Raw genomic sequence first — 18866 nt, forward strand, 5'->3', positions numbered from 1 at the left:
TGGATTACATGGGCAGAAATCCTATTGCCATACAAGGTCACATTCACAAATACCAGGAGTTAGGACTCCAATGTATTTTGGGGGAGCACACATTCAACCCATAACAGAAGGCATATCACCCCATCCCAAACAAAAATATAATCTATGGCGGCCATGATGCTTAACTATAGAGGCTCTGCTTAAATACTGCCAATGACAGAAAGGCAATCCAGTCTATTCTAAGGTTCCCTAGTCACGAGCTACCTCATTCCTTAATATGATCCGAAATCTGTGTCTCAGACTTTTACCTATTGATTCCAATTTTCCCTTATGAAACTACACTGAACAAATCTAATCACTCTTATCTACAGCCATGCCACCCTGAACAAGCCCAATCCCATCTGATCTCAGAAGTTAAGCAGGGTCGGACCTGGTTAGTACTTGGATGGGAGACCACCTAGAAAGACCAGGTGCTGTAGGCATAAACAATAAAAAATAAAAATAAATAAGGGATTGTAAACTGACAAGGTCCTTACAATCTGTGAGGTCAACCAAGGGTTGCCTCACTGGAAAAAAAAAAAAAAATATATATATATATATATATATATATATATAGTGTGTGTGTATAAATCATATATATATATATATAAATCTAATCACTTTTGATAAAATCCTTTCATATATATGAAGTCCACCTCCAAATATTTTAAGGCTGAAATTTTCAGATGTGTCTATGACGTTGTTTTAAGCTCTTCTTAGGATCCAACCCACTGAACTCTGTACCTGGTCATTGGTCTAAGCCCATCTTAAGAAGAGGCCTCCACGACCAACTGCTCACAACATAGGTATGGTCTGATAGATAAAGGAATCAATGGGCTCGTTCTCTTCTTGGGATCCAAGTATTGCACCTCTACTGAAGCCTAAGATCATGTTGAGATTTCTGTTTTGTCCTGGTTGTTTTAGGGTTTCGTTTGCTTGTTTATTTAGTGGCCAAACTAGACTATAGACTCACGTCAAGTTTGCGGTCAGCTGGAAATCTGCGAGCTTTTCATACAATTTCTCTTAAAGCACATCTCCCACTCATTAATGCACTGTTTCCTTTTGAGCCTCCTGTATATTGATTTTCATTAAATTTCATCTAATTGCTCTCAGTCCTTCAATATTGCACATTTAGAGTCTTGTGAATCTTGATCTGTCCTTCCCGCATTAGTCATCTAACCCAACTCTGAGTCATCTGCCTTCCAGCAGGAAAAGAGAAAGAGGGAAGACAACCGATATTTATAATATTTATTGAATCTCTACTAAGCTGGGCTAGACAGTTGTTTCTTTTCCAATGACGTCAACACACGCAGAAAAGTTCACAAACATAAATACACAGTTCAATGAATTACCACAAAGCAAATGCCTGGGTAACCACCCGTATCAAGGAAGAGAACATTAAGCTGGGAATGTTTTAATAAGCATTTTTTCTCTTTAAATCCTCAGACCTATTTGGTAATGATTATTAAACCTGATTTACAGATGATGAAACAGATTCAGAAAGGCGAAGGGCATGGCCAGCATCCTGCAGCTGGGAAATAAAGCACAGGATGACTCCCCAGACTGTGCTCTTCCCACTGCCGATGCCGGTCTTAAAGAATGAGAGGTGTGGCCACCTACCCAGATGAGGTGAATAGGAAGTCACCCTGAGCAGGAGAAACAAGGTGAATAAAGGCAAGCAGGTGGGAGGCAAGGACCAAGGGCAGGCAGTTCAGCATTCCTGGAGCATACAGGATCCTGGGAGGAGAACAGTGGCTGCGAATCAGGCCAGATTTGGTTGAATGGCTCACAATATAGATGTCATTCTATATCAGTAGAAAAGCCACTGAAGCTTTTGAGAACTTTGCTTTAGGATAAAAGTAACTCATTTTAAACAACAGTATCCTGCCAGGTTAGTCCTACCAGGTTGGTAGGCTATTCAAACTCTTGTTGCTTAATCAGGATTTCTGGAAGTCTTGGAAAATTGAGATCCGGGACTTCAGGGGATTAGATTTTTTTAGGGTTAGAAAAAGTAGACAGATATGACAAGGTAAGCCCTTAGAGGGCTGGCCAAGAAGAGGCAGCTTAAGGGGCTGGAGAAGGCTGACTGCACGGTCTGTTCCTTCTGCCAGGAGGAACATCACTGCTACAAACGTGAAAAGGCGACACGTTGTCTTAGACCTTCGAGTAAATGAGCAAAGCGGGTAAAGCAAAATGTCAGCCTCGAGCTAAGCAACTTCACATTAATATCACCCGGTGAACAGGCCAGATTTGTTAGAGAGCATGTGTATAAAACTCAGCAACATGGGCTTGGGGACTCCCATGATGACCGGGGCAGCTGACTATTTTTCTTTAGGTCAGTGTAGAGATGAGTCACTTTCTATGCAGATTAGGGAACTGATCTAATAAAGGAAAGAAATAATCAGGCATTTTGACTATATAAAAAAATAAGGACCAGTGACATAATTGTTTTGATGCTTGTTTTGTTTTAACAGTTGAACAAATTATGGGAATAAACGAAGACCACCCAAATGAGAAGCAAAGGCTATTTATTCAGAGCTTGCTATGTATATAGCAAAGGGAATCAGTCACTGTCACTTGCGTTTGATAGAGACACAAAGGCAGACAGAGGAGAAGGAAGGCTTCGGGTGTGCCCTGATGAAGATCATTGGCTTGAGAAGCTGTCGGCAACAAACTAGAAGTGGGGCGCCCTGTGCAGCTGGGTAGGGGTGCATATGTGGCTTTCTCTGGTTGATCCTAAGTTGGGAGCTGAACAAAAATTAAAGAAGCTGTCAGTTAGTAATGGAGTCCTAGCCGTGTGAAGCCCATTGTCATAGAAGTTATTGTTTCTCTTCCTGGACTGTTCCTAGAGATGGCAGTTTGATTTCCTACAAGTCTGACTTATAACAGCCTGGTTTCCTGGGTCTGTTGATTATAGGCAGGGGTGGGCATCCTGGACACGTTGCTACAGGCTATGGGTCAGAGCTCTAGTTTTACATATTGTCTATTTATATATTCTATTGATATATTCAGTCTCTCATAATGAACTAGGCAAAGAAATGATTTTACTTGAACGGGAGTAGACGAGGCAATAAAAGCAAGTGAGTGGGTAAGGGAGAGACTGCGTGATGGTGGACGGAAACCATCCTGGAGAAGAGAAAACACACCTTTTGACAAGAAGAGTCAGTTATCCTCCGTGGCCAGAGCGCAGGAGGGAAAGCGGTAGGTGACGGTGGTGGAGAGGTGGGCTGGGCGAAGAAGGGCTTTGAGTACAAGACAAGGGAGCTAGGAGGCGATGCTGAAGACAGTGGAGAAAACCGGAAACTTTCAAACAGGGTTAACGGAGACGCAGAAGTGTGGTTTTAAAAGAGAAGTCTGGAGATAAATTCGAAACGCCTGCTTGAACTGCTTAAAACGTTCTCTCCCTCCTTCCCTTCTCTGTCTGATAAACTCATCTTCATCCTAAATTCACTGTCCTTTCCTCTGTGAAGCTTCCGGTGACCTTCTAGGACAGAGTTAATCAGCCCCTTCTGGAACCTGAGGATACAGCCTATGCTCCTAATAACAGCACCCATCTCATGAAAAGGATGTATTTTCCTGGATTATCTTCCTCACTGAAGAGTTGTCCTGACAACAATGCTTTATTCCTCTTTGTACTCCCAGGGATTAGCAAGGTGCTTGGAACAAGTAGGCGTTCAAACCCATATGCCATTGTAGTGGGTGCCTGGCTTAGAGGTTGACTTGATGGATGGAGATACTGGACACAGAGGCGGAACTGGAGACAGTGGGGGTTGAACTAAGATAGCAGCGGTGGCTCCTGAATCCTGATAGTTATCAGATTACACGTTGGGGGGACATGGGAGACTTTAAATGGAGATTCTCAGCCCACTTCTAGATCTATTTCCGCAAAATCTCCCATAAGCGAATGGGACCTCAAATCCGAATTCATTTAAAGCTCCCTCAGATGATTCTGAAACTCAGCCAAGTTTGGGAGCCACTGACACAGGTGAGAACCATGCGTGATATTCAGGTGACTCACAGGATAAAAGGAAAGAGTTGTCCAGGCCCTAGACTCCATCACCAGGAAAGGTGGAGATGCTGTTAACCAGGGCGGGGGACGGGAAGGAGTCTTGGAGATGGCAGGGCTTAGGCTGCTTCACCAGTTGGGTGTGAGGCCCGTACTTGTATTCAGATGAAGATGTCCCTTCAGCAGCTGGGAATCAGGCCTGGTGCTCACGAGAGCCATCTGTAACTTACAACCTTGAGAAGCTGACGTTTTGCCACGAAAAAGATCCCATGGTCCCTCTGTTCTCTGTAGTTTAGCAGAGGGGCATAAAAGTTGCTTTTATTTTCTGTAATGGATTTAGCCAAACGGTCAGTACCAATAATCTAGAAACACTCTTAACGAGCTCACTTGAGTCCTGGAGTAAATTAGCATTTGAAAAGTTGCTTATTTCTCACAGTTAGACAAATGGTTTAAAAGAAATTAAAGAAAAGATATCTTTGCTAAAATATGAACTTTAAAAATGGTTGCTTTTAAACTCCAGTTAATGTTACTAATTGACTTGAAAGTCTGTTTTTATAGATAAGTCCTGGATCTGAAAGTAAATATTAGATGCCTCACCCCCAACCCCAAAAGGACAAAAACCAAGTATGCTAAAACATCGGACCTAATCAATTTTCAAATTAATCTGAAATTACTATTTGAATTCAGATTTAGTCAATGTCATGGGTCATCACCCTGAGGCACAGATATAAACCTGATTTACTCGATGACACAAAATAAGGAGCAGCGTAATTTCTCTGGTGAATATTAATAAGCCTTGGAGCCCATCTGGATAATTTACATAAAAATTGGATTTTCCTCTCGATTTATCTCTTCATGGTGAACATCTATAATGTCTGTTCTGCTCCCCGCTCCAATTGCCTTTACCTAAATGTCTACTGCAGGAGCTGCCTTGCTTTGCAGGGACTTCATCCCACTGGCCAAAATGTATTGTTCCGTGACTTGGTATCCCTACCCCACGGGCTGCCGGCTCTCTCCTGTAGTGTGTCTGCCACTGACATCTTGCATTGAAGGCAGCCTTTGTCTAGTGCTAGAAAGTTTAAAGGTAAAGCTTGGGAACTGACAACAGCCATGTTACTTACCAGTAGGAGAAGTCTTTTCAACAGAGAGAATGAAGTTAAAAGAAGGGAATGAAAGAAACCTTGACCCCCTCAAGCCCCTTATTTCAGTGGCCTCTGAGACCACGCTGGAACCCTGACCTCTCATAGTCTGGTTGATTCATTCTTCTTTCGACTCTACACTCCAAGGACTGCTTTTAGCTTAATCTAGAGGAAGATGGGTTTCTAATCTCTTGAAACCAAGAGTACCAAGAGTAATAACGTGATGTTTCATACTGATTTACTCTCCAGCCCAACCTCTGAGATCTTCACTTTCCTTGGAAACAAGTAGCTATAACAGAAATCAGTGAGACGAGATGGTCTCTCTCAGGGGTTGAACTGTGTCTCCCAATAAGATATGTCGAACTCCTAATCCCCAGTACTTCAGAATTTGACCTTTGGAAATTGGGTTGTTGCAGATGTAATTAGCTAAGATGAGGTCGTATTGAAGTGAGAGTGGGCCCTTAATCCAATACGGCCGAAGTTTTTCTAAGAAGAGACACAGAGACAGAGATAAAGGAAATGGCCGTGCCAAGATAGAGGTGGAGAGCAGAGCAGGGCAACTACAAGCCAAGGACTGTTGACCCTCCGCAGAAGGTAAAGGAGAGGCAAGGAAGGGTTCTCCCCTACAGGTTTCAGAGGGAGCGTAGCCAAAACTTGAATTTCGAATTCCTAGCCTCTAGAACTCTGGGAAAAGACATTTCTGTTCTTTTAAGCCGCCAGTGTGTGGCACTTCGATAGGCAGCCCTAGGAAACTAATAGTCTCTAAGACTATTTTCATCTAGAAATTTCCTCATTTCAGTGTTCTCGTGAGGTTGAGAAGGGACAAAAAAAATACCATGCCCTTCTCCTTTCTATGTGCAGGAAGTGACCACCTAAATCGATGGGGCTAGAGGGGATCAGCAAAGGGGAACAAGACCGTGGGGTTAAAGACTTTCCTTATAATGCTTTACACCCCATAGGTGCCCAATAGAGGTTGTAGACCAACACTTGGCTAGGGCTGAACTTCAGGCAGTACCTGACACAGAGCAGACCCTCAAAACAAGTTATTCTCCTAGATATGTTATAAAAGGAACAGGAAAAAAATATACAGACGGTCCCCACCTTATGACGACTTGATTTAGAAATTTCTGACTTTACAGTGGTGCAAAAGCAACCCACATTCAGAAGAAACTGTACTTTGAATTTTGGATTTTGATCTTTTCCAGAACTAGCGATACGAGTGCTACAATACTCTCTTACGATGCTGGGCAGCAGCAGTGAGCTAGGCGGAGGGGAAGTACCAAAGTTCTACGGTGCGCTATGCTGCCAGTGTCTGTAGACAATTGTTTTGTGTTTTCTCATCCCATCATGTCTACGAAAGCCCATTTGTGTCTCTTGCTTCTGCCGAGAAGAAGAGGCAGGCAGTTACCCTAAGGCGAAACTCAAGATTGTTACCTAATGGTAGCCGATGTAAGCAGTCTGACACATTTAAGGTCTGATGTTGGTAGCTTGGGTGTATTCGCGACTTAACGATATTTTCAACTTATAATGGGTTTATTGAAACGTAACCCCATCGGAAGTTGAGGAACACCTGTATTCAAAAGAGGTTTCCTTCACTGCTGTGAGCTTTGCCGTGAACGAACCCCACACCCCAGCCCTGTTCAATAGTGCGTGCTTCCACTCCTTTTTCAGATTTTTGCCAAAGTGCTGGGATATTAAGGCCTCCTCTTTAAGAAACATTTAGTCTAAATGTCTTGCTTTACCTGAAAACACAAATCTCTCTTTGTTTCTGCTGTATTGTTTTAACCAGAGGAAAACCTAGTTGGCAACAAGCAAACAAACAAAAATAAATGTTGGCCTTCACAGCTGCCACTCCTCATCCCAAAGGGGCAATTTCTCACACCTTTTCTAGTGTTTAGAAACTCTGTGCGTGTGATCACAAGTAGATTTTCACACAAATGTCAGGTGAGAGGACAGTGATTTAGTATCCTGTGAGCGAATCTTCAAGTCCATACCTTTTTATCTACTTTAATATCAGAAGTTAATCATATTTACACAAGATAAATCAGGATGTTTCAGTAAACTTAAATCGTTCATGCTAATAAGTGGGCATGTCAGGAATACAGACCTTCAAAACACTTGGAAAGCAGATTGGTGAACATATTTAAAGTCTTATTAAAAAGAAAAATTATTTTTACATATTTCTAAAGTAACTTGGAAACCAGTGTGTCCATTGATTTATGCGAGCTTCCTTTATAAAGATTGTGTCAGTTTTCTAGGGCTGTCATAATAATATACCACAGAGCAGGTGGCTTAAACAACAAAGATTAATTTCCTCACAGCTCTGGAGGCCAGGAGTCCAGGATCAAGGTGTCAGCAGGATTGATTTCTTCTGAGACCTCTCTCCTTGTCTTGCCAACGGTCACCTTCCTGTGCTTTCTTGTGGTCTTCCTTCTGAGCCTGTCTGTACACTAATCTCTTCTTGTAGAGACACCAGTCATAATGGACTACAGCCCACCCTAATAACCGCATTGTAAGTTGACCACCTCTTTAAATACCCTAGCTGTCTTTTCTACCATAGCTGTCCCACCGTCAAGGCCACTCTATGGTCCCAGATAGATCTTCAGGCTTCCACATTTGCATTTTTATTTGCATTCCAGCCAGCAGGAAGGAGACGTGTCCATTGTTATCTAATGAATTTATTGGTTTAGTGCTATTCTAACTCAAAGCCCAAGGGAAATTTTGTAGAACTTAATTTTTTTAAAAAAAGTCTAGAGTTAGAGGAATGAACTAACATTAAAAATGTATTGTAAAGCTGTATTAATTTTCATTCTATATAGTTTATAATATAATACTTTTATAATACAATGCTATTAGATTTTATAATATAAAACAATGTGATAATAGTTTTCAATTAAACAGACAAATCAAAGAAATATTATATAAAGTCCAGAGATAAACTTTATTATTTAAGAAAATTAAATAGATGATAAAAGTCATGACAAAAATCTGTGGGAAGGAAAATGGAGTTTTCTTTCAGAATCATTTATAGGTCATTTAGGAAAAAAAATCTATTAGATATTGACAATAAGCCTACATTAAAATAAATTCCAGATGATTTAAGATTTTAATGTATTTCAGAATATAAAAAAGAATAAAATAGAACTAAATAGGTACTAAACATCTGGATAGAAAATGACTTTCTATAGAGAAAGCAGGAGAAGAAATCAAAAGATGAACAGATGTTACTAGATACAATGTTAAATGACTACATCAAAAATAATAATAAAACCAATAACCAAAAATAAGGCAGAGTTTGAAAATGTAAATAGCAAATATGACACAAGTTAACAGTCTTTTATATGAGTTCATAAAGTAGATAAGAAAAATCACTATGAACTTTCCCCTAAAATAAAGTTAATGAGCACATATGTGGAAAGATGATCAAACATAGTAGTCAAAGAAATAACAGATTTAAATTCCTTGTCATTCTAGCCAATTAAACTTTTTAAACAAATTAATATGAAATTCCATCAATCCTAAAAATAAAATAGTATTTTTAGATATCTAATCTGAAAGTAAAATAAGACGAAAACATGAGAAAATCTTGACACACACAGAAATTCAGAGCAGTATTACATATTGGCAAAGAGCCAACATGTAAATGAATGAACAAATTAACCCCCAAAGGAAGACTGGTTAAGTTAAATGAAATATAGCAACTTGATGGCAGAATATGTGTCCATTTAAATTGTTTTATATAGCAAACAAGTAATTTAAATAATGGTCTTATGTTAAGTGGCAACAAAGTCAATGTTCTGTTACCTCTGAGATATTCCCAATGCTTATATCACAGTGCCTGATTCACAGCAGGGATTCAACAAAAACTTGGCAAATGAATGAAAACTATATACACACAGTATGATTTTTGACCATGTGAAACAAACCTACTTATAGAAAAAAATTAAAAGAACTATAAATAATCATAGACATATCACCTCTTTTCTGTTACTTCTCTGTAGAAGAAAAAAGGCAATGTCCCACATAGTGCATGAGATACACTCATCATCATTTATCATACGTCAGATATAACTTCAGCGTATCTTGTATCTTTATTTGCTAAATCTGGTAATCCTACTAGATATCAGATTTAATATCCTTTCTTGTAGTTAATTTTTGAAGTCCGTCGAATGGAACAGTTTCTTTGATGGCATTCACAAAAAGTATTTGGTTATTTTACTTTTTCTCATATATAATACGTGTGTGTGCATGTGCATGTGTGTTCGCATATTTGCCCGTATAGAAAAAGTATGGAGGAAAAAAAATCACCCCAATTCCATTAGCCAAAGATAACCATCACTTACATTTTATTTAAGACATTCTATACATGTTAACATGCAGATTTAAGTATGTAATTTAACACGCATATGGAATCATACCATATATACTTTCTGTAATCTTCTTTGCTGTTTATGTTTTTCTCGACTGCCAATTTCACTGCCTATCCAGGTCTTAACTTCCATAAAATCTCCTTTACTTACCAATCCCAGGGGGCCGCCAGTACATGAGTTACATATGCAAATGATTAGCTAGTAGTTTGTTGTCTTTATGGCAAACCACATAGTGTCGGCTTACAGAGGGGCCTCACTTGAAGGGGCAAGTCCAGAACCTATTATCTAAGTCCTCGAGGAGTCTTGAAAAAGGCACATACTTTTGTGAAAAATATGTTCATGTCGATCGGTATTTATTTCATTCGTCTCACTTTACTAATTTTGTTTCAGAAACTTACTAAATAGGAAAACATGAGACAATCAAAACGGATGTTTGGGAGAGATGCCGATCACCCAGTACAGTCCCAACAGTTGAGTTTAATATTTATTGAGCGGCTACCATCAGCCAGGCACAGGGTTAGGGACATGAAGATTATGAAAGCCAAGAAAATGTGCCCATGATGTGGAGGAAGCTTCCACTTACCCAACATAAAATGAACTACATATTTGTCCGTGATTCTTACCACTCGGAAATACCACCATGAACATTTTACTGTGTGTCATTCCCAATACAATAACTATAAAAGTTAACACTTATGGAGCACTTGTTGCGTGCTGGCTTTGTTCTAAGAGTTTTGCTACTCAACTCATGTAATCCTCAAAATAAGGTACCATTCTTATTTCTATTGTACAGATAAAGAAACTGAGTCAAAGAAAGATTGTTCGATTTGCCTTGAGTTATATGGTTACAGAGTGGCAGGGCCAGGATTCGAATCCCATGTCTCTCAGTGGATGGTGACAAATAGATAGCTAGATCAGATCAAATTGCTTTGGAAAGCACACTTTGATTAAATGGTCTATAGCGTTTGATATGTGCCAATCACTCTTCTAAGTGTTTTACCTATATTGGTTTATTTTATTTGTAAAGCCAGCAAGTACAACTTAGTCCATCCAGACATTGCCCTTGACTATAAGTGACTAAGGAATTTACAGGGAGTAGAATGCCAAGGAGACTGGGGATTGCCCTGCATTTCATCAGAGCTTCTGTCAGTAAATTCAGAGAGTTCTGCCTCACTTGAAAAGAAAGATTGCTTAAATGAAGCCTTTCAAGTCCGTTCTCTCGGCCTCGAATTTCATGGTCATGTCCGAATGAGTCCAGCTCTGAACCCATCTCCAGGAGAGCTCAGGCATGATTGATAAATACTTTCGCACAAGTGAGCAAGGGTCACAGACCTATAGTTGTATCACTTCATTCACAGACCTGAGAAATATGAGCAATTTTGCTCCAAGCCATAAGGCAGTTTCATGGTAGTAGATTCTCAACTGATGAGTGGGAACCTTTTAAAACGCCATTGTTGGTCTCCGGAAAAATGGGCATGCAACTCAAAGGAAGGCTATCTGACAGGGAGCGCTATCCCCACCAGGGTCCAAAGTCATCCTTGGCCTTGAACGACCCTCTGCCACAGTGAAGGGGCCAGGGTGCAATATTAATTTCCTCTCATCCCTTTCTTCCTCTTGAGCAAATTTGAATCGTAAAGTTTACGTGCACGTTAGCCTATACATTTTAAATAGACCCTGTAAAGCCCTGGGCGTAATGAATTCAAGATGCCCATGTCGTAGTAATTCTGCACACGAGCTGCGTTTTTTTGATTTGGATCCAGGCTTCTTAGGATTATTAAAAGGAACAGACTTCAGACTTCCGGGGAAGTGAAAAGAAGAATGATGGTATGAAGTTTCGAACGGCTGCCCGGTTTCAAACACTGCTGTCCTGGAGCCCCAGAGCGCCAGAAGGCGCGCAGCAAAACGAGTGTGGGTCTGCGTGGTGGCAGGAAGGTCCCGGAGTGAGATGCGAAGGTAGGAGGGACATTCGAACTTGCTGTGCGCGCTGCCGCCTCCCCGCCCAGCGAATTGAAATTGTGGCCGATCCTGAGCCCATGGCCCTGCGGCCCTGCGCATATTTCTGCATTTCTAGGATAACCCCGCCTTGCAAGTGCCCAAGAAACTCATTCTTCATAGGGATCGGAAGGCCCACCCTCCCGTGTTCATTATTAGAGGAAGAGAGGCGCTCTTCCAGAGGAATTCCAGCGTGCAGAGGCCCTTTAAAAGCTCAGTGAGCTCAGGTTCCCTGAAGCTGTTCTGGAAACTTTCTGTCTTGACCTCCCTCCCCTCTCTAGCCCCTCCTGCCAGACCGCTCGGAGAAGCTTCCACGGGGTGGGCGGGTCGGTCCACTGGGATCTCCTGTCAGATCAGCAGCCAGCCGAGGCTGTTCACTTGCTCCAAACTGGGGTTCACTTATTCCATTTCAAGCAGCTCTCCAATCTCCAGGAGCCTTTAGGAAGTGCGGGCAGGGAGGGGTCACCTTTGCAACCTGGCACCCCCTCTGTATTTTTCTGGTGAACGCAGACCAGTTGTGCACGAGCATGGCCAGGACATATGCTTTTCACTCCGAACGTTCACATGAACTGTAAGGATCTCTTGTTCCCTGTAACATAAGACGAGGTTTCAAAAAACAGAATCCGGGAACGCGCCAGGCCAGCAGCGGGAGGCGGGCGGTCTTAGAAGCAGATGGAACAAAAGATTGGGTTCCCAAGTTCCTAGGGTGAGACAAAAGGGCGAGATGTCAACCCAGGACCACCCAGGGAAAATTAAATACAGATCGACTCTTGATGGCTTATGTTAACAGAGGGGAGATAGAGTTTTGATCTTGGGGAAAACAAACATCACAAACTTTACCCTTAACCACTGTTTATCACGCTCCTACCCTAGAGTAGCGAGAACTGCTAACTGGCCACAAACACACAAGCGGAGGCGTCTGTCACGCAGCCTGTCCTCCGTGGGCTGGAGAGCAGGGAGGAATGCCAAAAGGAGCCTCCGGGCTTCCCAGCCATTGAACAAAGGGGAGAAACGGGTCTTACAAGGGTCAACTACCCTTTCTCAACTCGAGGGTGGGATCCGAGGCCACCCTGGCTCTGCCTTGGGATAAGAGGCAGCCCACCCACCGCATGCCACCCAGCCTACCTGCCACAGCAGTGTCTGTCCCCCTGGGCTCTTATCGCCTGGGGTTACGGGTAAAGTGAACCTTCTAAGTCCACTCTCAACGTAAATCTTTTCGCTGTTATTTTTTAGAATTTATTATGAAAAATTTCACACATGCTCAGAAGCAGAGAGCATGGCACAATTAATTGCAGATTCAACAACGATCAAGATTTACCTTATGTCTTCGTTCGCCCTATATTTCTTCTTTACAGCAAATCCTGGACATCAGGTCATTTCAGCCCCTCCTGCTTCAGGAAGCGTCTCCGAAAATATAGACATTGTCTACATAACTGTAATATGTATATTCTCTCCATTATAGATCTGCTCCTCCAAGACCCTGAGACACGCTGCTTGCCTGGGCTGCTGAATCCAGCAGAGACAAGCGGTCAGCCCAGTGTCAGACTCCTGAAAGCCTAGGACGAGGAACTATGTGCATTTCTTAATTAGAGAATGACTCGTTCATTCACGTAGGGACCAGCAAGTCCCAGTTATGTTCTGTTCACCAGGGGACTGGCAGTAAACAAGACAGATGACAGCCTTGGCCTCGTGGAGTTTATACTCTAATTGGAGGAGACATAAAATTAAAATAATCGCATAGTAACAATACTAGACAAGATGACTGCAGATGATGATGAAATCTAAGGAAACGGAAAAGGGCGGCATCATAGGACAAGGTTGGGGAAAGCATTACCTCAGACTGGCGAGTAAAGCAAGTCTTCTCTGAGGAGATGTCATTTCAGCAGTGACCTAAAGGACAAAAAAAGAATCAGCCAGGCGAACACCTGGGAAAGGGGTCTTCCAGGCACGGGAAAGGGCTGGCACAATGCAGGACCCAGCTCAGTGTGTCATGGGAACAGGAGAAAGAAGAGCCACCGTGTAGCACACTGAGAGATGGGAGTGTGCCAGGTGATGTCACAGGTAGGCAGGGGCCATGGCACATTGGTTCTGACGGCCTTCGTCTAGTGTGTCATTTATTCCGACTGCAATAGGAAGCTGCTGGAGGGTCTTAAGCAAGTTTCGGATCTGCAGGATTTTGGTTGCGGCCCCTGAGTAGGTGGTGGTAGCATCTATTAAGAATGGAGCGATGAAGGAAGAACATATTTGTAAGGGGAAAGGTTAATTTGGATAAAAAGTTCTATTTTAGACCTCTTAAATTCGAGATGCCTATTAAACGGTCCTGGAGAAGTCCAGTAAGCTACTGAATTTACGAGTCTAGGGTTCAAGAGGAAGGTCAGAACTGGAGACATAATTTTGGGAGTCGCCGGCACATGAATAAAATGTATACCCATGAGACAGGATGAGAGCACTAAGGGCAAAAAATATAGAGAAGCAAAGGGGCTTCGAAGTTCAGAATATTGGAGAAGGAGCCAGGAAAGGAAAACTTCATGAAATAGCAGCCAGCATAGCGTGGTGCCAAAGGAACCCAGAAAAGACAGTGTTTCAGGAGGAAGTGGTCCGCCACTAAATGCCACAGGGAGACTGAGGACCGATCCCTGGTTTGAGCGAACGCGGATCCCTGGTAATTTTGACACCCGTCATTTTAGTCGTGCGGTGGAGGTGGAGGCCAGCTGGTAGTGGTTAAGGACAGAGTTGGGTAGGAATCGTAGAGGCAACTGTGAAGAACTACTGTGAAAAAGAGCAGGAGCAAAGAATGGAGGCCGTTGCGGGAGAGGAACAGGGGCTCTAGGTTTTCGTTTGGGTGGTTGTTAGGTTGGTCTGAATGATGGGGTCATCATGGGTCTGTGGATGGACATGACCCTAGTAGAGAGGGAGAGAGATTGACACCAGAGACGGAAAGGAAGCTACTGGAAGAAAGTCATGCAACTACTTTGCGACCTCTTTCAGGGATATTAAGAACAGCGTTCTCCGAAATTAAATGAAGCATGTGGAGTGTCCGGAGTACGAAATGGACGCTGAGAGCTAAATGTGGGGAAAGTGCTTGGGTTGGGAAGGCGGGGTCAGAAGAAGTAAGAGAGAGGGAAGGGAAATGAGATTTCCTGGGCAGTAACCCTGTGACAGGAAAACATGGGCAAAGATATAGGGCAAAAATTACTGCATAATTTTTTTTTTTAAGTTTCGAGTGCTCACTGCCTTTTTTTTTAATTATTATGGTAAAATAGACATAACGTAAAATTTATTATTTAACCAATTTTAAGTGTACAATTCAGTGGCATTAAGTACATTCACAGTGTTGTACGACCATCCTCACTATCTATCCCCAGAACTTTCTCATCATCCCGAACAAACTCTGTACCCATTAAACAATAACTCCCCATTTCTGCCTCTGTCTAGTCCCTAGTAATCTCTATTCTACTTTCTACCACTATGAATTTGGCTAGTCTATGTGCCTCATATGAGCAGAATCACACAATATTTATCCTTTTGTGTTTGATTTATTTCATTTAGCATGTTTTCAAGGTTCATCCATGATACAGCCTTCTTAGAATTTCATTCTTCTTTATGGTGGGATAATATTCCTTTATATATATGATGGAATAAATATACATATACCATAATTGGTTTATCCACTCATCTGTTGATGGACGTTTGTGTGGTTTCCACCTTTGACTCTTACGAAGAGTGCTTCTAAGAACATCAGTGTACAAGTGTGAGTCTCTGCTTTCAGGTCTTTCAGACATATATCTGGAAGTGGTCCCATCTCTTTTTTGTTTAGTGCTCCTAGCACTCCATGGACAGATATTCCTCAGGCTGGGACTTGTTCCCTCAGTGGAGATTTGTACGTGCCCAGTTCCCAAAACAATCCCATAAACAGTACATTGTCCATGGCTTCTGCTCGCTCTCAGCCAGGCTCGTCTTCCACATGAGCCCCCAGCCCTCAGCCTCCAGGTCTGACAGCTCCTGGTTCTGCAAAACGGAATCTGTTCACAGGTTCTGGTGATAAGGGAGAAGGTGGGGAGCCAGCCCATTCCTCTAACTCTTCCTATGCCTGACTGCATGGGGGGTGGGGGGATGGAGAGGGAGTTGGGGGTGGAGTTGACTGACTGACTGCTGTGGGGTGGTTAGGTGTAAATGCTTAACACAAACGCCTGTAAGTGAACCTCCGCTTCATTCTCCAGATTTTTTTTTTTTTTTAGAATTGGGACAGAGCTTTCTCTTCTAAAATTGTGCTACTTCTGGAAAGAGCTAAAACCTGACTTTTTCGAGGATAAACAAGTCATTTGATGACAAGTCACAGCACTATGGTCATCTAGCTATCTTGCACAAGCTAAAACTTAACACTTTAAACACCAGAAGAGACATTATCATGATAATTGAGCTAGAAAAATTACTTGTAGAAAACAAGTAAAACAATGGAATTGCCAATGTTTTTTTAATAGCTACAATTTCCTGTAAACTGCTATACAGGAAACGAGATAGTCTTTCCTTTAAGGTATGAAAGTATCTTGTGATCCAAAAATAACTGGTCTCAGCATTGTTTCAGCAGAGTTTAGCTTAAAATAGAATTTTGCTTTCCTTTTAAAATATTATGATCTGCCTGATTCTACACTACTTGGTTCCGTTTACACAAATCATCCTGGAATAAAAGGCAATTTAGTAGCTCAAGGGGAAAAAAAATGTAAGTTCTTTGTTAATATTTCTGGCTCTCTACTGATTGCAACAAGCTGGTGAGGACCCCAGGATAAATCCTACGGTGGATGAGGAGGGTGGGGGAGGGTGGGAGATAAGACTTGTGTCTCGGACCCAGAGCATACCCATACAATAGCTTTTTCACTGCTAAATGTGGTGTGTGCGCACACGCACGCACGCATGGGCACATGATTCATTCATTTTGGGGGGGGGGGGCGAAGTCCATTTTCCCTTCTCATTTTCTGTCTTTTCATCTGTTCTTGTAAACTTTAAATTGATCTTAAATTGATTTTATTTTCCTAACACAGTTTTGACATTTTTGATCTAGTCTATTCTCCAATCATTCACACGAGAGATATTATTTCGTGGAGTTTTGTGGGGTTTTGTTGTTTTTGTGGTTATTTTTGTTTGTTTGTTTACCCTCGTTGGACTCTGTCTAGAACTTTTCCCATTGCTGAGTTTATTTTTTTTTAGTTTCGCAATTCTATTTCTGGAATACTTTTTTGCAACTATAGTATTGACCTTACTTTTTCTCCCATTCCTTTTAGATATTTTAGATTTAGGTTATATTTTCCTGAACCTATTTTATAAAACTCCTTCTTCAAAATGTAGTTAAGTACAGAATAAATTGATGTTTGGCTCATTACTGACTCCGTATTTCCAGTTTTAATTGTCCACCCTCCAGAAAATCAGCAGTGAAGATTATAACTATGAAGTAGCTTCTGTGACACCCCCATTTGCATCCTTTTACTTGGAAAGATTCTTTATCTATCCCACTTAGATTCCCTACATGACAGAAATCAAAATTAAGAAACCTTTTAAAAAGAGTGGTCACTTAATTTTTAATTCTAGAAATATGTTCTTTCCTCTCAAAGTCAGGAACGAGGCAAAAAGCAAATGAAATCAGACCAGAGAAAAGACACAGAAATATTAAAGGAAAGAATAAAAGGGAGGATGTGGTAAAGATGGATTGTCATTCCTAGTAACTCCAAGAGAAATATGTTATTTTAGAAAGAAAAGAAAAAAACATTTAAAGTGGAAACATCAAAAAATACAGAAAAACACAAAGAACATAACAAAAGTCATCCATAATCCCTCTAATCAGAGAAAACCATTGTTAAAAATTAACAATTTGGTTTATATCTTCCATTATGTTCTTTCACATATGCGTACATTTTTATATATATGTATATGTATTATATTAATTCCAAATACCTTATATTTATACTGCCATCACACTTTGGGGTAAAATATAAAGTGATCTTCAGAAGAAACTTCTTAGTACAATGATCCCGTCCCTCCTCCCCTCCCCACATCTGTGGTGGAGAATATTTCTCTTAAGGGGACCCGTTTGCCTTGCTGAGGAAGATATGCAGGCAGGAAGGGGGAGCCAAATTGTAGCAGTGGTCACAGAGGGACAACAGAGGGTGAAAGGGGTCAAAGCACCCAGTCCCTCTCTGGTCACTAGTGTTGACATTTCTGCACGTGAAATGGGGACAGTATTCAGAGGTGGACTTAAGAAAGATGGCGTAGATAGAAGCTTTCAAAGTGCCTCATGCTAAATTATGGGCGTTTTAAGATGACGTTTAAAGGAAAGAAGAGAACGACATGGTATTATAGGTAGATGGTGTAGCATTTATCTGTGTAAATGATTTTGCCCCTCGTTGAGTATAAGTTGGAATAAACTTCTTGTGAGTAGTTTCCTTCTACTTCTAAAGGTAAGACATTTCTGGCTTTCTTCTAAACTGAGAGTAGCTTGTGAGGACAGGCTTATGTTTAATGAATATAGCCCTGCCCTAAAATACAGAAGAGATGTACTTGATGAGAAAAAAGAGATTATTTGTAATCCCTATGTATTAGACTCTTCCAGTTGCAAACATTAGAAACCTGACTTAATATGAATTAAGCGAAAAATTAATCGATTGACTCATTTAGAAAAATGTTTAGAAGAAGCAGACAGTCTTCCGACCAAAGGTTAATCCTATTATAATTCTGATATTTTGGGACCAAGAGTATCCTATATTCAAGCTGCAATAACCTTCAAAATAACTCATTGAAGGTTGCCCAGGGAATGATTTGTTGATGTTACAGAAGACAGCGATGCAAAAGCAAAGGGACTGTGCCTGGAACTTTTCTAAATAATTAAGCTACAGTTGCTATTTGCAAGGCACTGCAGAAGAAATCTTTTAGTAGGTGCCACAATACAGTCATGAATGCAAAGCCTAGACACTTCTTATGACTGTATTTTGGATCATCCTTTGTTTTGCTCTCAAAGGACAAAGATTAAAAGTCTTTAATGCAGAAGCCAGAGATAGAGAAGACACATTTCTCATGGCCTGGATTAGTAATCCTGATATGCTGATTTAAACACTCTCAAAGCTGGATGGCGGATGGTGTCCAGCTGTAGACCAACCCCCCATCCATTATCATTTACTGCAGATGGAAGAAAGAAATAAACAAAACCTATAATGTGATGGGTACTTTACAGAAATCTCTCTGGAATTCTCACAACAATGAAAGGAAGTTATCATGATCCCTATTTTAAGAGATAAGCAAAATAAGGCTCAGAGAGCATTACTTGCTTTTCCATGACCATCTGGTTCCTAGGAA

At 41.3% G+C, this 18866-nt stretch overlaps 1 pseudogene; it reads left to right on the plus strand.

Annotated features, from left to right (window-relative positions):
- Positions 1-342: 342 nt before the first annotated feature.
- LOC118605828 lies at positions 343-461 on the plus strand (annotated as a pseudogene).
- The last annotated feature ends 18405 nt before the right edge of the window (positions 462-18866 follow it).

This window comes from Rousettus aegyptiacus, unplaced genomic scaffold (assembly GCF_014176215.1).
Source record: "Rousettus aegyptiacus isolate mRouAeg1 unplaced genomic scaffold, mRouAeg1.p scaffold_m13_p_1, whole genome shotgun sequence".
In the NCBI taxonomy this organism is placed as follows: Eukaryota; Metazoa; Chordata; class Mammalia; order Chiroptera; family Pteropodidae; genus Rousettus; species Rousettus aegyptiacus.